Source organism: Dama dama, chromosome 20 (genome assembly GCF_033118175.1).
Source record: "Dama dama isolate Ldn47 chromosome 20, ASM3311817v1, whole genome shotgun sequence".
Classification (NCBI taxonomy): Eukaryota; Metazoa; Chordata; class Mammalia; order Artiodactyla; family Cervidae; genus Dama; species Dama dama.
Window position 1 is genome coordinate 49366094 of NC_083700.1, and position 18789 is coordinate 49384882.

The 18789-nt window shown below is 43.7% G+C and overlaps 1 long non-coding RNA gene and 1 other non-coding gene across 2 annotated transcripts in view; both read right to left on the reverse strand.

Moving 5' to 3' along the window:
* Nucleotides 1-18789, reverse strand: part of LOC133041031 (uncharacterized) — a 60324-nt gene that overhangs the window by 14875 nt on the left and 26660 nt on the right. The gene's annotated exons all lie outside the window — the stretch shown is intronic.
* TRNAR-UCU (transfer RNA arginine (anticodon UCU)) lies at nt 10686-10770 on the reverse strand. Its single transcript is given in 2 exon segments — nt 10686-10721; nt 10734-10770. It is a non-coding gene; the product is annotated as a tRNA-Arg (tRNA).

An 18789-nucleotide genomic window follows, 5' to 3' on the forward strand; every position in this document is an offset into this window, starting at 1 on the left:
CACGACTTAGCAACTAAACAACAGCATAGAAATCGGCTAGAAAACCAAAACATGACCCACACTTTTGTGTGGCACTGCACAGTATTTAGGAAGTCCTGCTCTTCTCCATCTGCCTTCTTCCTAGTTACCCCTCCTAAGGGAAGAGGAGTTGCTAACCAGATAGGTGAGCCCAAGATACCCATTAGGCTATACTTTCACAAATAAACAGGGCTGATGTATTAACAGGTCAGAAACCATCTGCAATTGGTCACTTGCCCTGTTAGGGGCAGGCCTATCATTCTCTCTTCCAAATGAGGTGGGAAATCTGAATTTGGGCTTTCCTGAGCCAGGCTTTCTCTATGAAAGGTAAGGGATGACAGGGGCATAAGTCATTTAATCGCAGCCTACCTGAGAAGTCTGCAGTCATGGTGCTCTTCTAAAGCTATTACATGAGTGGTATACTTTGTTTTCCATTGATTCATCTTCCTTATGGTTACAACCTCCTGGGCAGAATTGCAAAGCAGAGGCTGGTATGGTTCAGGTGCCAAAATCTTGACCTCAGATCCCATGCAATGTACTCAAATTCTGAGGTCTTGTTCATTAAGGGAAGAAAAGTGAAACATGGATTATGAAAACTATAATTAGATTTAGTTCAATTTCCAAATTACCATATGAACTTTAGCTCCCCAAAGCAGTGAGGACTATTACAAATGACTGAGGGGTGTTCCTCAACCTTTGTCAGTGGCAGGAAAGAAAGATGTGCATGCAGTCATCTATATGAAGAAATGTTTATATGAAGTTTTGTTCAGTCCCTCCCTCCTACATGCACTCCTCCACCCCCATAACTCAGGGAAGTTCGCAGGAGTAATGTACTAAGAGAACAAAAACAACGTACACACTGTAGTTAATAAAACTTTTCTATATGTTAAAGTTTTACCAGGAAGACCTATTTTTTCCCTTAAATGTATGTGTATACATTTTTATGTGTACACAAATCAAAATGGCTGGCTCTGAAACAGAGCTAGGAGAACAAGTCATGGCTTAATTCTGTAACGTAAAGCTCATCCAAACTTTGGCTGATGTAGCTGTAACATCTGCCCTTCCAGCCAAGTCTCCCACTTAACCTGCTTCAGCTGTCACCTGCCCCCACCTGCCAGGAGGGAGATGGATGTCCAAGTGAGGTGAAAAGATAGTACACAACTGGCCCAGTGCCTCTCCTCATGCTGTGGTAACTGCTGAATCATGACTTAAACCCTTTCACATATTTTACCTGACTATAGTCCTTTAAGGTTGACTCTTCGTTTTTCCTTTAGTGAACATCATTATCCTGATCTGTCCAAAGGCAACTGAACCAAGACAAGCCTGCCGTTTCTCAGGCTCGGCCTCATCAATTCTAGTCACCCTATTTCCACTCCACCTCAGTCAGTCGCCATCATGGACTTAGACTCACTGCTTAAAACTGTTCAGTGGTCAAGATTCTGGACTTTGACTATCCCAGTCTGTTCTCCTGTTAGCCTTCCCTCCAGTTCGCTCTAACCCAACCTTGACCTGCACTTTGGAATTATCTGAGGTGGCCCCAAAGTCCTGTAGACTCCAAAGACTCTAAACTCCTGATCTCGAGTATTTCAGCCCCTCCCAGTCCTCCACCCCCATCAGGATACATTTTCCTCCCTAGTCAATCTGGATCCATTGGTGAGACGTTTCTTTATCTCTTTTTTTTTTCTCTGTTACTCGCACCTGCCACTTCCAGCCAAGGAAATACCCACTGTTCCTTCTGTGACCTAATCCATCAAGAGAAACCATTCCTCCATGCATCCAGCTGTTGTATTCAATAGCTTTTATCTTTGTCATCATCTCTTCTGGCCAGGAAATATTATTTGACATTACTGACCCTTCCCTCTTGAAGCTCCAGCCTCTCTTGGCGACTGCAGGAAGGTAAACTTTCTGCTTCTATCTCTCTGTTCTTTTTCTCTTTGCTGGTTTTCTTACTCTGCCCACTGCTTGCTAGTCTCCCATAATGCCTGCGCTCTTATCTTCTTCCTCTATACTGTCTAACTTGAATGTCTTGTTCTCCCTCTCCTGCTTTGCTCTCACTTCTCTGCAGAAAACACCAATGTCTCCATCCTTACATCTCTTTTTTTTTTTAAAATAATTTGTTTTTGGTTGCTTTTAGTTTTGTTACTGTATATGGGTTTTCTCTAGTTGCAGACAGCAGGCTTGTCAGCGTGGCTTCTTTTGTTGTGGAGCACAGGCTCTAGGTGTGTACTTCAGTAATTGCAGCATTCGAGCTCAGTAGTGGCTCATGGACCCTAGAGCATGCAGGCTTCAGTAGTTGTGGTGTATGGGCTTAGTTGCTCACGACATGTGGAATCTTCCTGGACCAGGGATCGAACCCATGTCTCCTGCATCAACAGGCAGATTCTTACTCATTACACCCCCACGGAGGTCCAACCACCCTTACATCTCTACACCTCTGCTCCAGATGCAAATTTCCTATTAACTCTGTAACATGCCCATCCATGTTATTGTGAAGTCCTAACTCAGCATATCCAGAACCAGACACATCATCTTTCTGAGATAAATGCTTAGCGCCATACCTGGCACATGACAGGTACTCAAAGGGAAGGTACTATTTCTCTGTTCTCCATCTTCCCCATTGGGGAAGTCTTCCTAAAATGGTTTTAACAGTGTCTTTCTGCTTTTTTATGTTCTATGGCCCACCTCTGCCTAACAAAACATGAGGCAATCCCTACATTCAAGATCTGACATTCAAGACTCCATAAAAGGACACCACCACAGGCTTATGTTCATCACTCCCCTGCTTATGCTCCAAACTGCCTTTTTGCTGGTCATCTGCCTGTTTCTCTCACTGCTCTGCTCTGGACTTCAAGAAGTGATATTTCCGAGATGCCAAATTGACTTTCCAGTGAGTCACTGACCTGAGATGAGGACAGAAAAAGGGAAGAGGGTATTTCTCTCCCTGTCTGGCTTGGGTTGGGTTGCAGCTCTGCCATTTCCCAGCTCCCACCAGGCAATCCCCCACCACTGGATACCTCAGGATTCTGGGTTCTGGGAACACCACCTCCTCCCCTGTCCCACTGGCACTAGGAGTGATAAGAGGTTTCCTACTGTTGGAATTTCTGGGTTACCTATACTTTGATCACCTATGTGACAGTTCCCCATATTACATTCCCTAAAGTGATGTATGTGTCTTTCTGCCTGGACCCAACTGACAGACTTCAGCCAAACCAAACTAGCTGATATTGAATGTTACTCAACATAATACCACATTCTATGCACACTAGCTACTGTGCTGGATACAGTAAGTTTTCACCTTTTATTTCTGTTCATATGGTTAACTCCCCCCTAGAGTATTCTCCTTGCCTCCAACCCACCTAACAAACTACTACTAACCTTTCAAACCCATTCAGAAACCAGTACTTGGAGCATCTTCTCTGTGCAAGGCAATAGGCCAGGGGCTTGGGGTGCCCAGGGAAGGAATAAGACCATCCCAGGCATCAATGAGCTGATGCTCTACATTTCTTCATAAAACATTTTTTGTTTTTTCCCCACCAATACGTGCATCCTTGGAATTCCCATTTGACTCTTATTTTTACTTTGTTTTTAATAAACACTATAGCACTTACTATCCTGCACTCAATATGCCAGCAAATTTGGAAAACTCAGCAGTGGCCACAGGACTGCAAAAGGTCAGTTTTCATTCCAATCCCTAAGAAAGGCAATCCCAAAGAATGCTCAAACTACTGCGCAATTGCACTCATCTCACACGCTAGTAAAGTAATGCTCAAAATTCTCCAAGCCAGGCTTCAGCAATATGTGAACCGTAAATTTCCAGATATTCAAGCTGGTTTTAGAAAAGGCAGAGGAACCAGAGATCAAATTGCCAATATCCGCTGGATCATCAAAAAAGCAAGAGAGTTCCAGAAAAACATGTATTTCTGCTTTATTGACTATGCCAAAGCCTTTGACTGTATGGATCACAATAAACTGTGGAAAATTCTGAAAGAGATGGGAATACCAGACCACCTGACCTGCCTCTTGAGAAACCTATACACAGGTCAGGAAGCAACAGTTAGAACTGAACATGGAACAACAGACTGGTTCCAAATAGGAAAAGGAGTATGTCAAGGCTGTATATTGTCACCCTGCTTATTTAACTTCTATGCAGAGTACATCATGAGAATCGCTGGGCTGGAAGAAGCACAAGCTGGAATCAAGATTGCTGGGAGAAACATCAATAACCTCAGATATGCAGATGACAGCACCCTTATAGCAGAAAGTGAAGAGGAAATAAAAAGCCTCTTGATGAAACTGAAGGAGGAGTGTGAAAAGGTTGGCTTAAAGCTCAACATTCAGAAAACTAAGATAATGCATCTGGTCCCATCACTTCATGGGAAATAGATGGGGAAACAGTGTCAAGACTTTATTTTTGGGGGCTCCAAAATCATTGCAGATGGTGATTGCAGCCATGGAATTAAAAGACACTTATTCCTTGGAAGGAAAGTTATAACCAACCTAGATAGCATATTAAAAAGCAGAGACCTTACTTTGCCAACAAAGGTCCATCTAGTCGAGGCTATGGTTTTTCCAGGGGTCATGTATGGATGTGAGAGTTGGACCGTGAAGAAAGCTGAGTACAGAAGAATTGATGCTTTTGAACTGTGTTGTTGGAGAAGACTTGAGAGTCCCTTGTACTGCAAGGAGATTGAGCCAGTCCATCCTAAAGGAGATCAGTCCTGGGTGTTCATTGGAAGGACTGATGCTGAAGCTGAAACTCCAATACTTTGGCCACCTCATGCGAAGAGTTGACTCATTGGAAAAGACCCTGATGCTGGGAGGGATTGGGGGCAAGAGGAGAAGGGGACGACAGAGGATGAGAGGGCTAGATGGCATCACCGACTCGATGGACATGAGTTTGAGTAAGCTCCGGGAGTTGGTGATGGACAGGGAGGCCTGGTGTGCTGCAATTCATGGGGTCACAAAGAGTCAGACACGACTGAGCGACTGAACTGATAGCACTTGCTAAGTGTCAGGCACTTTCTAAGAACTTACAACTTATTTTATGTAACCATTATGTACATATGTATGTATGTATGAAACGTACATACATACATATATAACAATTTAGGTAACCTTTAGGTAAACCTAGGAGATAAGTTCTACTATTATCCTCATCATTTTATTAATGAAACCGAGGCACAGAGAAATTAAGTAACCTGCCTAAAGTCACAGAGCTAATATGTATAATTCTGTTCCACTTTCATTTTAGCTAGGCACTATAGCTATGTGCATACCTATTTCTGCATCAACAGCAGAAACTGCTGGATTTTTTTCCCTTTCTTTTACAGTTACAGAACATATGATTTTTAGCTGGGAATGGTCCCACCTTTCCATGGGATGTGAATGAACGTGGTTTGTGCAACTTCTGGGAGGTGTCCTCAAAGAAAGGTGAGCTTGAAATGAGGCTCCATCCCTTTACCTTCTCCCCACTAACTAGTATGCTGACCTGATGGCAGGGGCAGCAGCAATCATCTTGGACCATGAGGTGGAAGTTGCATTTTGAAGATGGAAGAATGAGGAGCCTGGGTCTCCTGATCAAGTAGCTGCCATAGAAGGTAGATGAAGTTGTAAAATATTTTTTAAATTTTTTGATACAGAAAGCCTCAGATAAGAGGAAGCTGGAATGAAACCTCCCTGAGTCCCTGGTCTTTTAAGGTCTGTACTGGCTATAGGTGGCATTAAGATAGGAATGTCTCCACCTTTGGGGCAGAGCTCCCACTTTGTCAATACCTTCCTGAATTCTGAGTGTGTGAGGCAGAGCAGTGAAAGAGGGCACAGAGGAAACAGGTCCTCAAACATGGAAACCTATAATTTTCCCTTCTCCATCTTCATGCTGTAAGCTCTGCCCTCTTCCCGCTTGCCTCAGAAGAGCAGACACTCTTCCATCATGCTTAGGCTAATCCTTTCACCTTACCCCCATAACATTTTTGCACCTCGATTTTCTCATCTGTAAAATGAGATTTTGTACTTCTTAGGATTGAGGGGATAATTTTAATGGCAAGTGTTAAAGAAAGTTGCTGTCATGAAGCGGGTATTTAGAAAAATGTGAGATATCTTCCTTTGCCTCTTGACTCTGGTCCTCCTCAAGAGGAAACTTACTCTGTCAGTTTTTGGAGATAATGCTTCTTCTTGGATTTCTTGCTATTAATACCTCCCTGGCTACTCTTTTTGTTCCCTCCAAAGAACTCATTCTTTGACTATCCTTCAACTGTCTATGCTCTGGGTTTTTGTCTTCAACCCTCATCTCTCCATACACCATCTACACTCCCCCTGCATGACCTCACATGGTCCAGAGCTTCAAGTGTCATCTGTAGGTGAACGAATTTTAAATCTCAAGCCTAGATCAGCCTCCTGGGCTCTAGACCTTCTCTTTCTTCCCTCTTTCCCTAAATACCTACTTTCCTTTTAGTCCTTTCATTCAGTAAGTATTTACTGAGAGCTTGCTATGTACTTGGCATTGCATATCAACTGCCACTGTACATCTTCTCCAGGATGTTCCACAGAGACCTCAGGCTCAACACATGCAAGTATGAACTTGACCCACTTCTCTGTCTATCTCCTTCATGACTGTTTCAGCATCCACCCATAGTCCCTGGTTAGAAATGGGAGTTTTTTTCTGACTGCCCCTGCTTCTCTACATATCACTTAATTCATCAAGTCCCATCAATTTGGCTTCCTTTAATATCTCTCAATTTGGATACTTATCCCTCTCTCCAAACCACCTCTCTAGGTCCAGCCCTCATCATTTTCTTACCTAGATGACCTCAACAGCCCTGAACTGGTCATCCAGCCTCCCATCTTGTGCTGTTCCAGCTTGGGATCCATAATTCAGATGGCTGACACAACTCACACATCTGCACACACGTCCAAACCCACAGCTAATATCCTCACTGATGAAAAGCTGAAAGCATTCCAAGATCCAAGAACAAGACAAGGATGCCCACTCTTGCCACTTTTATTCAACATACTAATAGTTCTGGACATCCTAGATACAGCTATCAGAGAAGAAAAGGAAATAAAAGGAATCCAAATTGGAAAGGAAGAACTAATACTGTCACTGTTTGCAGGTGACATGATACTATACACAGAAAACCCTAAAGGTGCCACAAGACAACTACCAGAGCTCATCAATGAATCAGTAAAGTTGCAAGATACACAATTAATATCTAGAAACCTGTTCCATTTCTATACACTTAACAATGAAATAGCAGAAAGAGAAATTAAGGAAACAATCCCATTTACCATCACATCAAAAATAATAAAATACCTGGCAATAAACTTACCAAAGGAGGCAAAAACCAATACTCCAAAAACTATAGATGTAGATGGATGAAAAGATGTACCATGTTCTTGGATTGGAAGAATCAATACTGTTAAAGTGGCTCTATAACCCAAGGCAACCTACAGATTCAATGTGATCCCTATCAAATTACCAATGGCATTTTTCACAGATCTGGAACAAAAAATTTTTAAATTTCTAGGAAACACAAAAGACCCCTAATAGCCAAAACAATCTTAAGAAAGAAGAACATAGCTGGAGGAGTCAGGCTCCTTGACCTGAGACTATACTTCAAAGCTACAGTAATCAAAACAGTATGATACTGGCACAAGAACAGACACTAGATCAGTGAAATAGAACAGAAAGCCCAGAAGTAAATTCACTCACTTATGGTCAAAATTAATCTACAACAAAGGAAGCAAGAATATTCAGTGAAGAAAAGACAGTCTCTCTTCAATACATGGTGCTGGGAAAACAAGGCCGCTACCTGTAAAAGAATGAAATTAGAACATCTTGAACACCATATAAAAAACTCAAGATGGATTAAAGACCTAAATGTAAGACCAGATACCATAAAACTCCTAGAGGAAAAGATAGGGCTTTTGGACATAAATTACAGTAGTATGTTTTTGGACCTGTCTCCTGGAGTAATGAAAATAAAAACAAAAATAAATGGGGCCTAATTGAACTTAAAAGCTTTTGCAAAGCTAAGGAAACCATAAAAGGACAACCGACAGAGTATAAAAAATATTTGCAATGTTACCAAGAGATTAATTTCCAAAATATACAAACAGCTCATACAGCTTAAGAAGATCAAAAAAACAACCCAATCAGTATATGGGCAGAAGGCCTAAACAGACATTTCTCCAAAGAGGACATACAGATGGCCAACAGTCACATGAAAAGATGCTTAACATGGTTAACTATTAGTAAAAGCAAATCAGAACTACAGTGAGGTATCACCTCACACCAGTCAAAATGGCCATCATTAAAAAGTCTACAAATAATAAATGTTGGAGAGTGTGTGCAGAAAAATGAATTCTCCTACACAATGGGGGGAATGTAGATTTGTGTAGCCACTGTGGAGACCACTAAAGAGGTTCCTTAAGAACTAAAATTAGAGTTGTCATATGATCCAGCAACCCCACTGCTGGGCATATAACTGAAGAAAACTCTAACTTGAATTAACACACATGCATCCAAATGTTCACTAGTGCTGTTTACAATAGCCAAGACATGGAAGCAACCTAAATGTCCATTGACAGATGAATGGATAAAGAAGATGTGGTATTCACATACACACGCATAATGGAATATTACTCAGCCATAAAAAAGAATGAAATTATGCCATTTGCAGCAACATGGATGGACCTAGAGATTATCGTATTAAATCAGAGAAAGACAAATAGCACATGATATCACTTATATGCATCTTTAAAACTGATACAAATGAACTTATTTACAAAACAGAAATAGACTCACAGCCAAAGAAAACAAATTTATGGTTACCAAAAAGGTAAGGGGGGATGAGAAACTTGGGATTAACCAATACAGACCTCTATATACAAAATAACAGTAGACATAGAACTATACTCAATATCTTATAATAACCTCTGGAAGAGTATGTAAAAAAAAGAATATTTTTATATAAAACTGAATCACTATACTGTACACAACATTGTAAATCAACTATTTCAATTAACATTTTTTTAAAATGTTAAGAAAGGTAGGTGAGTACTTTAGTGCAACTAATAAATAGCACAGGAATCTTGGTTGTCTATAAAACTATCAGATTTAACTTTAAAAAAAGAAGTTAAAGCCAAAATATAATGCCTATTTAAAAGAAAACAAACCCAAATATATTTTCTAGATACCTACTGTGTGTGTGGTGGGTTTGGTCATTTTTCTATTCCATCATTGGTCATTTTCTTATTGATTTGAAGTTCTTTACACACTAAGGAAACCAGCCCTTTTTTGTGATAGGTATTATAATTGTTATTTTCCAGTTTGTCTTGATTTTGTTTATGGTATTTTATTTTTTGTTTTACAGAAATCCATATATTTGGATTTACTGATTTTTTAGTGGCTTCTAGGTTTGGAGTTATACTGCTTCAAGTTATTAAATAACTTCATTACATTTTATTTTAGTGCTTTTGATGGTCATATTATTTGTATTTTCTTCATCTGAAATGTACCTCTGTAAAAGGACTGAAGTGGGAATTTTGTCTCAGAATCACTAACAATGAACATTCCTCCTCTTCTAAGCAAATTTGAAATGCCACTTTTATCACTGTTAGTGACAGTAAAATGGATACAATCTCTATGAAAGCAGTTTGGTAATATCTATCAAAGAATGCACGAACAAGCCTTTGACCCAGCAATTCAATTTCCTAGGAATCTATCCTACAGATAAATTTGCATTTGTGTACAGTAATATAAGAATAAGGATGTTCACTGAAACACTAGGAAAATACAGAACAGTGCTATGGCCAACTATCGGGGACTATTAAATCATTGTGATACTTAAGTACAATGGAACAAGGCAGTTCTATTGCATTAATAAGTGAGTTAGCAATCATAGTATACCACCAATGGCATGCAAAACCACCTACATTAATGACATCAACAAACATAAAGAGGGTAGATGCAGAAATGCTGACATGTGCATAAGACAAATCTGAAAATATTTCCAAGAAACCATTTTCACTGATGGCTTATAGAGTTGAAGGGTTGGGAAATAGGAAAAACAAAGATGTTTACTTTTCCCTGTACTTTTTTTTGACAATTTGGGATTTTGTATTTTTTTGCATGAATTGTTTGTTGCAGCATTGTTAAAATTTCACTCACTCACTGATTTATTCGCATTCATCGAGGTAGAACCCTAATCTCATGCAAAGATATGAACTGTCAGAAGGGCTTCACCGGTAGCTGTCGGTCAAGAATCTGTCAGAAGAGGTACAAGATAGCCATGGCTAGAGGAGCTACAGGCAGAGTCTCTTTGCACCGGAATCATGGAGGAGAGGAGCAGGCGTTCTTATTCGAAAGTCATTTTCCTGGGCCTCACTGGAGTGACGCCCAGAAGGCCTTGCCTCGCTGCCGCCCGGGCTGCTTTTCCCAGTTCCCGGATCAGGCTGCGGAGTCGGCAGGGCCCTGGACCAGAGCCACCGAGCCAGGGAAGCAGGAGGAGGGATAGACTAGAGGAGCGAGCGACTAGAAGAAAAAGAGCTGCAGAAAGCCGAATACAGTGGGGAGAGCGGGCAGAAAATGCGAGGCGAGTGTACACCCTTTAAGAAAAAGAGAGAAATGACTGGTGTAGAAAATAAAACAAGGGGTGGGAAAAAACCTCCGACTCCGCCGGGACTCGAACCCGGAACCTTTGAATGCCTTCAGCCTCTAGAAGTCCAATGCGCTATCCATTGCGCCACGGAGCCACCTGTTGGAGTTTCCGCGCATCTGCTCTGTTAAGCCAGAGGCGACGGCCCCGCGCCCTTCCCACCGCCACCATAACTGTTGGTCTGTATGGCTGAGGCCAGAGCACTTCCAAACATCGGCCGCTGGCGCCCGTCCTCATTCGGCGACCGCCTTTTAATAAAGTCGGCTTAGCCTTGCAAGAGAAGGAAGGCTGGTGAGTCTGAGCGCAGCCGCAGGCCGGTCTCCCGCCCGCCCTGGGCGCCGCAGTACCTGGCCGAGCAGGACAAATCACGCCCGCGCTCTTCCTCCCCCGCTATTTTCCTTTCCGATCTCCCCCGCCTGCCCGCTCTCCCGCGCCCGGTTCCGCCCGGCCTGGCCCCGCCCCGGCGTTGCAGGCCTCCGGCCGGCAGTTGCGCCTTTAAGCCGGGCCGGTAACGCCGGGCACTTACGTCGCACCGTTTAGCGGCCGGTCCCGAGCAGCGACCCCTCCCGGGTCCCGACCTCTTGCCTGGCCGCACGCGGCCGGGATCCGCCGCGGCGGGCGCGAGTCGCGGCGACGTCTGTGTGAATGCTTGTGTGTGTTTATTTGCGCGGGGTTCGGCAAAATGGAGTTTAGGTTGCATTTCGCTCCCCACAGACCCAGAGCCGAATTTCTGAGGTATCCGGGCTCTGGTGGACTGAGGGGGACGACGCGCCCCGCGCTGCAGCATCCTCCGAGAGCTCGTCCCAGCGCCGGCAGCTGGCTCGGTGGGCGCAGCGTAGCCGCCGACTCCGCGCGGCCAGAGCACGCGGCTGCGTGGGCGGCGGCGGCGAAGGGCCTGCGCGCGTGGGAGCGCGGGGAGCATGCGTGAGCGGTCGCGAGCGGTCGGGGGGCGCGCTCCCGAGAGCAGCCGCGGGGTTTCCGGGAGGCGGCGCAGCCAGAGGCTGGGTAAGCTCCCGCCGCTCCAATGGGCGCGGTCGCCACGAATCCAAGGGTTTGTCTGAGGGGACCTGGGGTTTCAGAGCTCCCTGTAATTCCTATTAGTACGACCCGAAAGCCACTTGAAATAGACAAGCCAAGTAAAAACCGCGTGGTTGCCCTGCAAACGCCTCTGCATACAAAACCCTTGATCCCCGCTCCAATCAGCTTGCGGTTTTCCGAGCCCGCCTACTTAGAAATTGCGGGGCTACTGCTGTGCTATCTCTTCAGGCTCGTTTGCTGCCTACCCTGTGGTCCACTCCGCTCCACTCTGCCCAACTACATCGTGCCTTCCGCACCCTATCCCAGTGCTAGCGAGGGAGGAAGCACCCAGGAAGGGTCGAGTAGAGTAGGGATCAATGCGTTCTTATTTAACTTCACTCCGCTTTGATTACGCCAAAGTCTTTGTGTAGATCACAACAAACTGTGGAAAATTCTTTAAGAGATGGGAATACCAGACCACCTTACCTGCCTCCTGAGAAATCTGTATGGAGGTCAAGAAGCAACAGTTAGAACCGGACATGCAGCAACAGACTGGTTTCAAATCGGAAAAGTAGTCAAGGCTGTATATTGTCACCCTGCTTATTTAACTTATATGCGGAGTATGTCATGGGAAATTTCAGGCTGGATTAAACACAAGCTGGGATCAAGATTGCCGGGAGAAATATCAATGACCTCAGATACGCAGATGATACCACCCTTATGGCAGAAAGTGAAGAGAAGCTAGAGTCTGTTAATGAAAGTGAAAGAGGAGAATGAAAAGCTGGCCTAAAACTCAACATTCAGAAAACTAAGATCATGGCATCCAGTCCCATCACTTCATGGCAAATAGATGGGGAAACAATGGAAACAATGACAGACTTTATTTTCTTAGGCTCCAAAATCACTGCAGATGGTGACTGCAGCCATGAAATTAGAAGATGCTTGCTCCTTGGAAGAAAAGCTATGACCAACCTAGACAGCATATTAAAAAGCAGGGACATTACTTTGCCAAAAAAAGTCCATCAAGTCAAAGCTATGGTTTTTCCAATAATCTTGTGAGCTGTACCATAAAGAAAGCTGAGTGTGGAAAAATTGATGCACTTGAATTGTGGTGTTGGAGAAGACTCTTGAGAGTCCCTTGGACTGCAGGATCAAACCAGTCAATCTTAAAGGAAATCAGTCCTGAATATTCATTGGAAGGACTGATGCTGAAGCTAAAGCTCCAATACTTTGGCCACTTGATGCAAAGAACTGACTCCTTGGAAAAGACCCTGATGCTGGGAAAGATTAAAGGCAGTAGGAGAAGAGGACGACAGAAGATGAGATGGTTGGATGGCATCACTGACTTGATGGACATGAGTTTGAGCAGGCTCCAGGAGTTGGTGATGGACAGGCAAGCCTGGCATGCTGCAGTCCATGGGGTCGCAAAGAGTTGGACACGACTGATCAGCTGAACTGAACTGAACCACTACAATGTTATGAGCCAGATACTATCATCCTCTTTATAAGGAAGGGAAACTGCAGCTAAAGAGTTTGAATGACTTGTGTAGAGAGGCCCCGCTGGAGTGTGACAAGAACTTTGAAGAATCGTGTATTTTACCCTACTTGCCAGTTATGACCTCTTGCCAATTTCATCGATGTTGACAGAACACATAGGACTCCTGGGTCAGAGATGAAAGACTATCACTGTAGCCAGAGTGTTAACATGATTGTATCAGTTCTCTGAACCCCACTTCTCACAGGAAAGAAGCAGGTGGGCTCAGATGGAAGACTGCACACAAAATGGGTTGTATTACATAAGAGGAATGCTGATCTTGGGGAACCTACCATTTCATAGCACACAGTAAGCAAGCCGGCTCTTTGTCTCATAGACATTCCCTAATCCTTCAAGGTTGCTCACTGCAAACACAGCCTGTAAGAATGACCCAAGTGAGCAGGGTCTTAGATTCATAGCACATTCAGCAAGAACGTGCAAGGATGCTAAGGGCCTGTGTGCATTGCCTCTCCAAACAATGCCAGAGCCCAGACTGATGCCAGGCCTGTATGTTTCATTTTACCACAATACATTAAGTTTCTTGATAGTAAGCACTTTATGTAAAACATCATTATGCCCCCTTTAAGATTAATGAAATAAATATCCTCACATGCAGGAAGGAGAAATTCTGACATATACAAAATTAACTCTTAAAATAGCAAATGACTTCAGAATGTTTCTGTTTAATCTTTTTTGAACTTGGAAATGTGCCGGGCATTAGTGGCATCTTAGAGTCTTCACTAGTCCTTGGAATTGCAATGCCTTAATGTTTCCTTGGAATACCATACAGAGGAATTCTGGGAGCATTGGAGCCAAATTACAAATGATGAATCATTGACATGATTAACAGTTCAGACTCATACATGAAAGGTCTGGGAACGGGGAATAGAAAAAGAAATCACATGTTAAGGAAAGATGTGTTTGTCCTTAATTCCTTTTAATAAATCAAGCGAATAATTTTTAGATATTTGATTGCTTTCAGTAGTTGAGATCAAAACCCCTTGTCTTTGTCATGGAAAACATTACCAAGATACAAGGTTACCAGACAGTGTGGGAAAACCAGGGCTTGTATGACCAACTCTGTGAGCAATCAAGGTGTGCTTTTTTACATCTTACAATTAGATGCCTGGGAAAGCCATGGCAGAACAAGTGCTGTATATGTTCTCTGACAATAAGTGGTTTGTAGTGAGTCTGGTTTTAGAGGCAGCAGTGTTAGCATGTAGAGGGAATGAAAACCTGTATTTAGTTTCCATCTAAGGAGAAAGATCCAGTAGGTTTTCTCATCCCCTTTCCTAAATCTAAGAGCTGAATTTTCTCAGGCAATAGTACATGCAGTTAACAGCCATCACACAACTTGCACCAAGAATTCCTACAGGTGAAAACAGACAAACCTCTTCCTTTCTGCCGACAGAGGGAGCCAAAGCACGGACTATATAACCACCTGTGAGCCGACTGATCTTCACCCAGCTGCAATTTGAGTTCCCTGGGCAGCAAAACCCTACTTCATCTTGGTGTCTTATTTTTAAGTTCAGATCATTATACCCCTCTGGGAGTCTGCAGTAACATTTCTCATGCTTGTATAGAAGGATTATTTTTAAGTTACTGAGTTCTATTTGCAGTGCTTAGAAGCAGCTTCAGCCTTCCCCAGAATCTCTAGAAATCGACTGTATTTCTATTTATTTTCACTAGCTTTGCTTTGCTTCAGAGGAAGGAGGTCATTGGAGTACCAGTGTAATTCAATTCAAGGAGTATTTAGGGAGGATACAGTTGGGCCTACTGTGGGAGCTAGAATAGAAGTTTAAGACACAATCCCTACCTTTAAGGACACTTCAGATTCCTTGGGAGAAATACCTGTGACTATGAAACGAGGAGCAAACTAATGCAAGATGGCATATGAAAAAGTGGCAAAATGTGATTGGGTATCCCTACCAGTAAACTGTTTTTGAGTTTGCATTCCCAAATAAAAAGCATATACTCTATACTAATTATCTTTTTTAAAAGAAAAAATGTAAAGGAAGAGATTTTTTAAAAAATCAAACACTCCAAGAGTGGTAGTTACGAACATAGGCTGTGAAGTCAGACTCCTGGTGTTCAAGTCTTGGTTGTGCCTCTAATTTGTAAGACATCAGCTTTAACTTTTCTGAGCCTTCTCCTCCACCTCTGAAAAAATCCTAAAGTTGTGAGCATTATGGGAGTTAATCCTTGCAAGGGTTTCTCTCTGTCCTGGCACATGGTAAGTGTGTAGCAACTGTTTGCTGTTATTATTAGCAAGCAGCTTTCAATAAAGAAATCTCATACATTCTGCAGGAACAAACCGACCTCAGATACAGGGTCAGCTAAATTTGTTGCAACTCAAGAAACATTCTCAACCTCCCTACTGGACTCCTACTCAGCTGTTGACATCACATTTACATGATATACCAAACAGAACACTCAGCTTCTCCAACTAGAACATCTACCTTCAGCTCCGTGGTTTCCTTATAGTTCTCCCCCAAGAACCTTGTGTGGATTCTTATCTTCCTGAGTGCAACCACATGGTTTCCCAAAACAAGAGAAAAACAATGCATCCCTGAAGGATTTATGAAGACTCTTCTCTTGCCAGACAAAATCTGCTCACAACATTTAAGTGATTGCTTTTTTCATCCTAATAATCATTAAGCAAGCTATTTAATACACTAGGTGGCAAGGTGGAATAGAAGAAAGAAAAGAAAAAGTGCCAGGATGAAGAAATTTAGATATTAACGTAGAAAAGAGACACAAGAGTCCTTATGAATGTACAGCTAGAGTGAGGGTTTGCAGCGTCAGGACGCTGGGCAAGTAGGATAGAGGCCAGATGTGGCAAAGGGGCTGGGGGCAAGCTTGGTTCAGGATGAAGAACATGGATTTCATGCAGTAGGCCGTTTCTTTTGGCATGAGAATGGCTATGGAAGTGTTTTAGAGTGGTTAATTTAGGAGGCAATGCACCGGCTGATCATCGAAAAAGCAAGAGAGTTCCAGAAAAACATCTATTTCTGCTTTATTGACTATGCCAAAGCCTTTGACTGTGTGGATCACAATAAACTGTGGAAAATTCTGAAAGAGATGGGAATACCAGACCACCTGACCTTCCTCTTGAGAAACCTATACACAGGTCAGGAAGCAACAGTTAGAACTGAACATGGAACAACAGACTGGTTCCAAATAGGAAAAGGAGTATGTCAAGGCTGTATATTGTCACCCTGCTTATTTAACTTCTATGCAGAGTACATCATGAGAATCGCTGGGCTGGAAGAAGCACAAGCTGGAATCAAGATTGCTGGGAGAAACATCAATAACCTCAGATATGCAGATGACAGCACCCTTATGGCAGAAAGTGAAGAGGAAATAAAAAACCTATTGATGAAACTGAAGGAGGAGTGTGAAACAGTTGGCTTAAAGCTCAACATTCAGACAACTAAGATCATGGCATCTGGTCCCATCACTTCATGGGAAATAGATGGGGAAACAGTGGAAACAGTGGCTGACTTTATTTTTGGGGGCTCCATAATCACTGTAGATTGTGATTGCAGCCATGAAATTAAAAGACGCTTACTCCTTGGAAGGAACGTTATAACCAACCTAGATAGCATATTAAAAAGCAGAGACATTACTTGGCCAACAAAGGTCTGTCTGGTCAAGGCTATGTTTTTTCCAGTGATCGTGTATGGATGTGAGAATTGGACTGTGAAGAAAGCTGAGCGCCGAAAAATTGATGCTTCTGAACTGTGTTGTTGGAGAAGACTTGAGAGTCCTTTGGTCTGCAAGGAGATCCAACCAGTCCATCCTAAAGGAGATCAGTCCTGGGTGTTCATTGGAAGGACTGATGTTGAAGCTGAAACTCCAATACTTTGGCCACCTCATGCGAAGAGTTGACTCATTGGAAAAGACCCTGATGCTGGGAGGGATTGGGGGCAGGAGGAGAAGGGGACAACAGAGGATGAGATGGCTAGATGGCATCACTGACTCAAGGGACATGAGTTTGAGTAAGCTCCGGGAGTTGGTGATGGACAGGGAGGCCGGGTGTGCTGCGATTCATGGGGTCGCAAAGAGTCGGACACGACTGAGCGACTGAACTGAAGTGACACAGGCTGAATGGAATGGGGTGCAAGGGTCAAGGAAAATTGGATCCCATTTGATTTGTGCTTAGTGTTGTCTTATAACTTCCATCTCTTCAACAAGCAGTAGTTGAGTGTCTCATTGACATACAAAGGAAAAAGACGTGTGCCTGGCTTACTGCCTAGAAGATGTGATGAAAGGTACACAGCTGTGATGCAAGGTAAAACAGTGTCCAAGTGAGTCAGATGCAGTGGTCTGGGGCTTCAAGGGGGGAGAGTGAGATTACATCCTGAAAGGGCAAAGCAGGCAGGAAGCTGTATTTGGAAAGGGCTACCTAACCTAGGGCCGACTTGCCTGCAAGGAAGGCAGGGTTAGCAAACAGACTGCGGAGGATGGAGGAAAAAGATAGGTCAGGGCTGGGGAAATGGCAGCGGCTGAGCAGTCCAGTGTCTGAACGGGTTCAGCTAACTTGGCCTTGGCTGCAGCAGGTGCTGGTGGAGAAGGTCACCGAGGTTCAAGGCACTGGTGACCAAGTCAGATTCGGGCCAGTTCCATGGTTCTGTGCCATCAGCGGATTCACAGGAGGACAAGAATCACAGCTGAGGATAAAAGGAACATGATCCAGCCCCCAAAGGGAAGGTTTTGGAAAGAACTGGTTGATCATCTCGGACCAGTAGGCTGGTGTTCAGAGAAGGAGTCTAGTCTCAAAGGGACACTAAGGCAGAAGCAGGTATACTGTGTCTGAGGCAGGCAGCACCATGTGTGGGATTCCAGACCTCGAGGCTGCCAACCAGGCTTCCAAGCCTGGAAGAGCTCAGGAAGAATGTAGAACCTTCCTGTAGGTGGTAGTCACTCCCTGCTGTCAGGATAGCTAGACAAAGGCCAAGCCTGACCTGGGTCTTCAAACCTGCTCCGGCTTTGAGCCGGCAAAAACCACACTTATTCACTTAAGCACTGAGCACAGCTAAATGCCAGGGCGCTCCGCTGGTCTCTGGGGACACCGTAATGAGGAACACACGTGCTTTCCTTGCTCCCATGTACTTTGCAGTCTTGAGCAAAGTCAGACAGGAGAGCATGGATGGATACCGGAAGATAGTTTGACTTGTCAGGAGACAAAGATCCTGAAGCCCTTTGAAGGCAAGGCTACAGGGCCTGAAATTGATGAGCCCGTGTCACCTCCTCCACAAACTGTCCCAGACCTTCTTCTTCAACCAAGTCTGCTGGTGGGGATGAGCTCCTCTTCTAGGTTGGAGGTGGGAGTCGTATAGTTTTCTATCTTATTTCTGTATCCTCTCTGAGACTATCAGCATCTTGAGGGGAAGGAACCACACTTTCTTGTCGCTAGATCACCCATGTCACACAGCTTGTGGGATCTTAGTTGCCCAGCCAGAGATCAAACCTGGGCCCACAGCAGTGAAAGCTTGAAGCCCTAACCAGTGGACCACCACGGAATTCCTTAGCTTGTCTTCTTTTTAAACCAGAAGCTCTAGA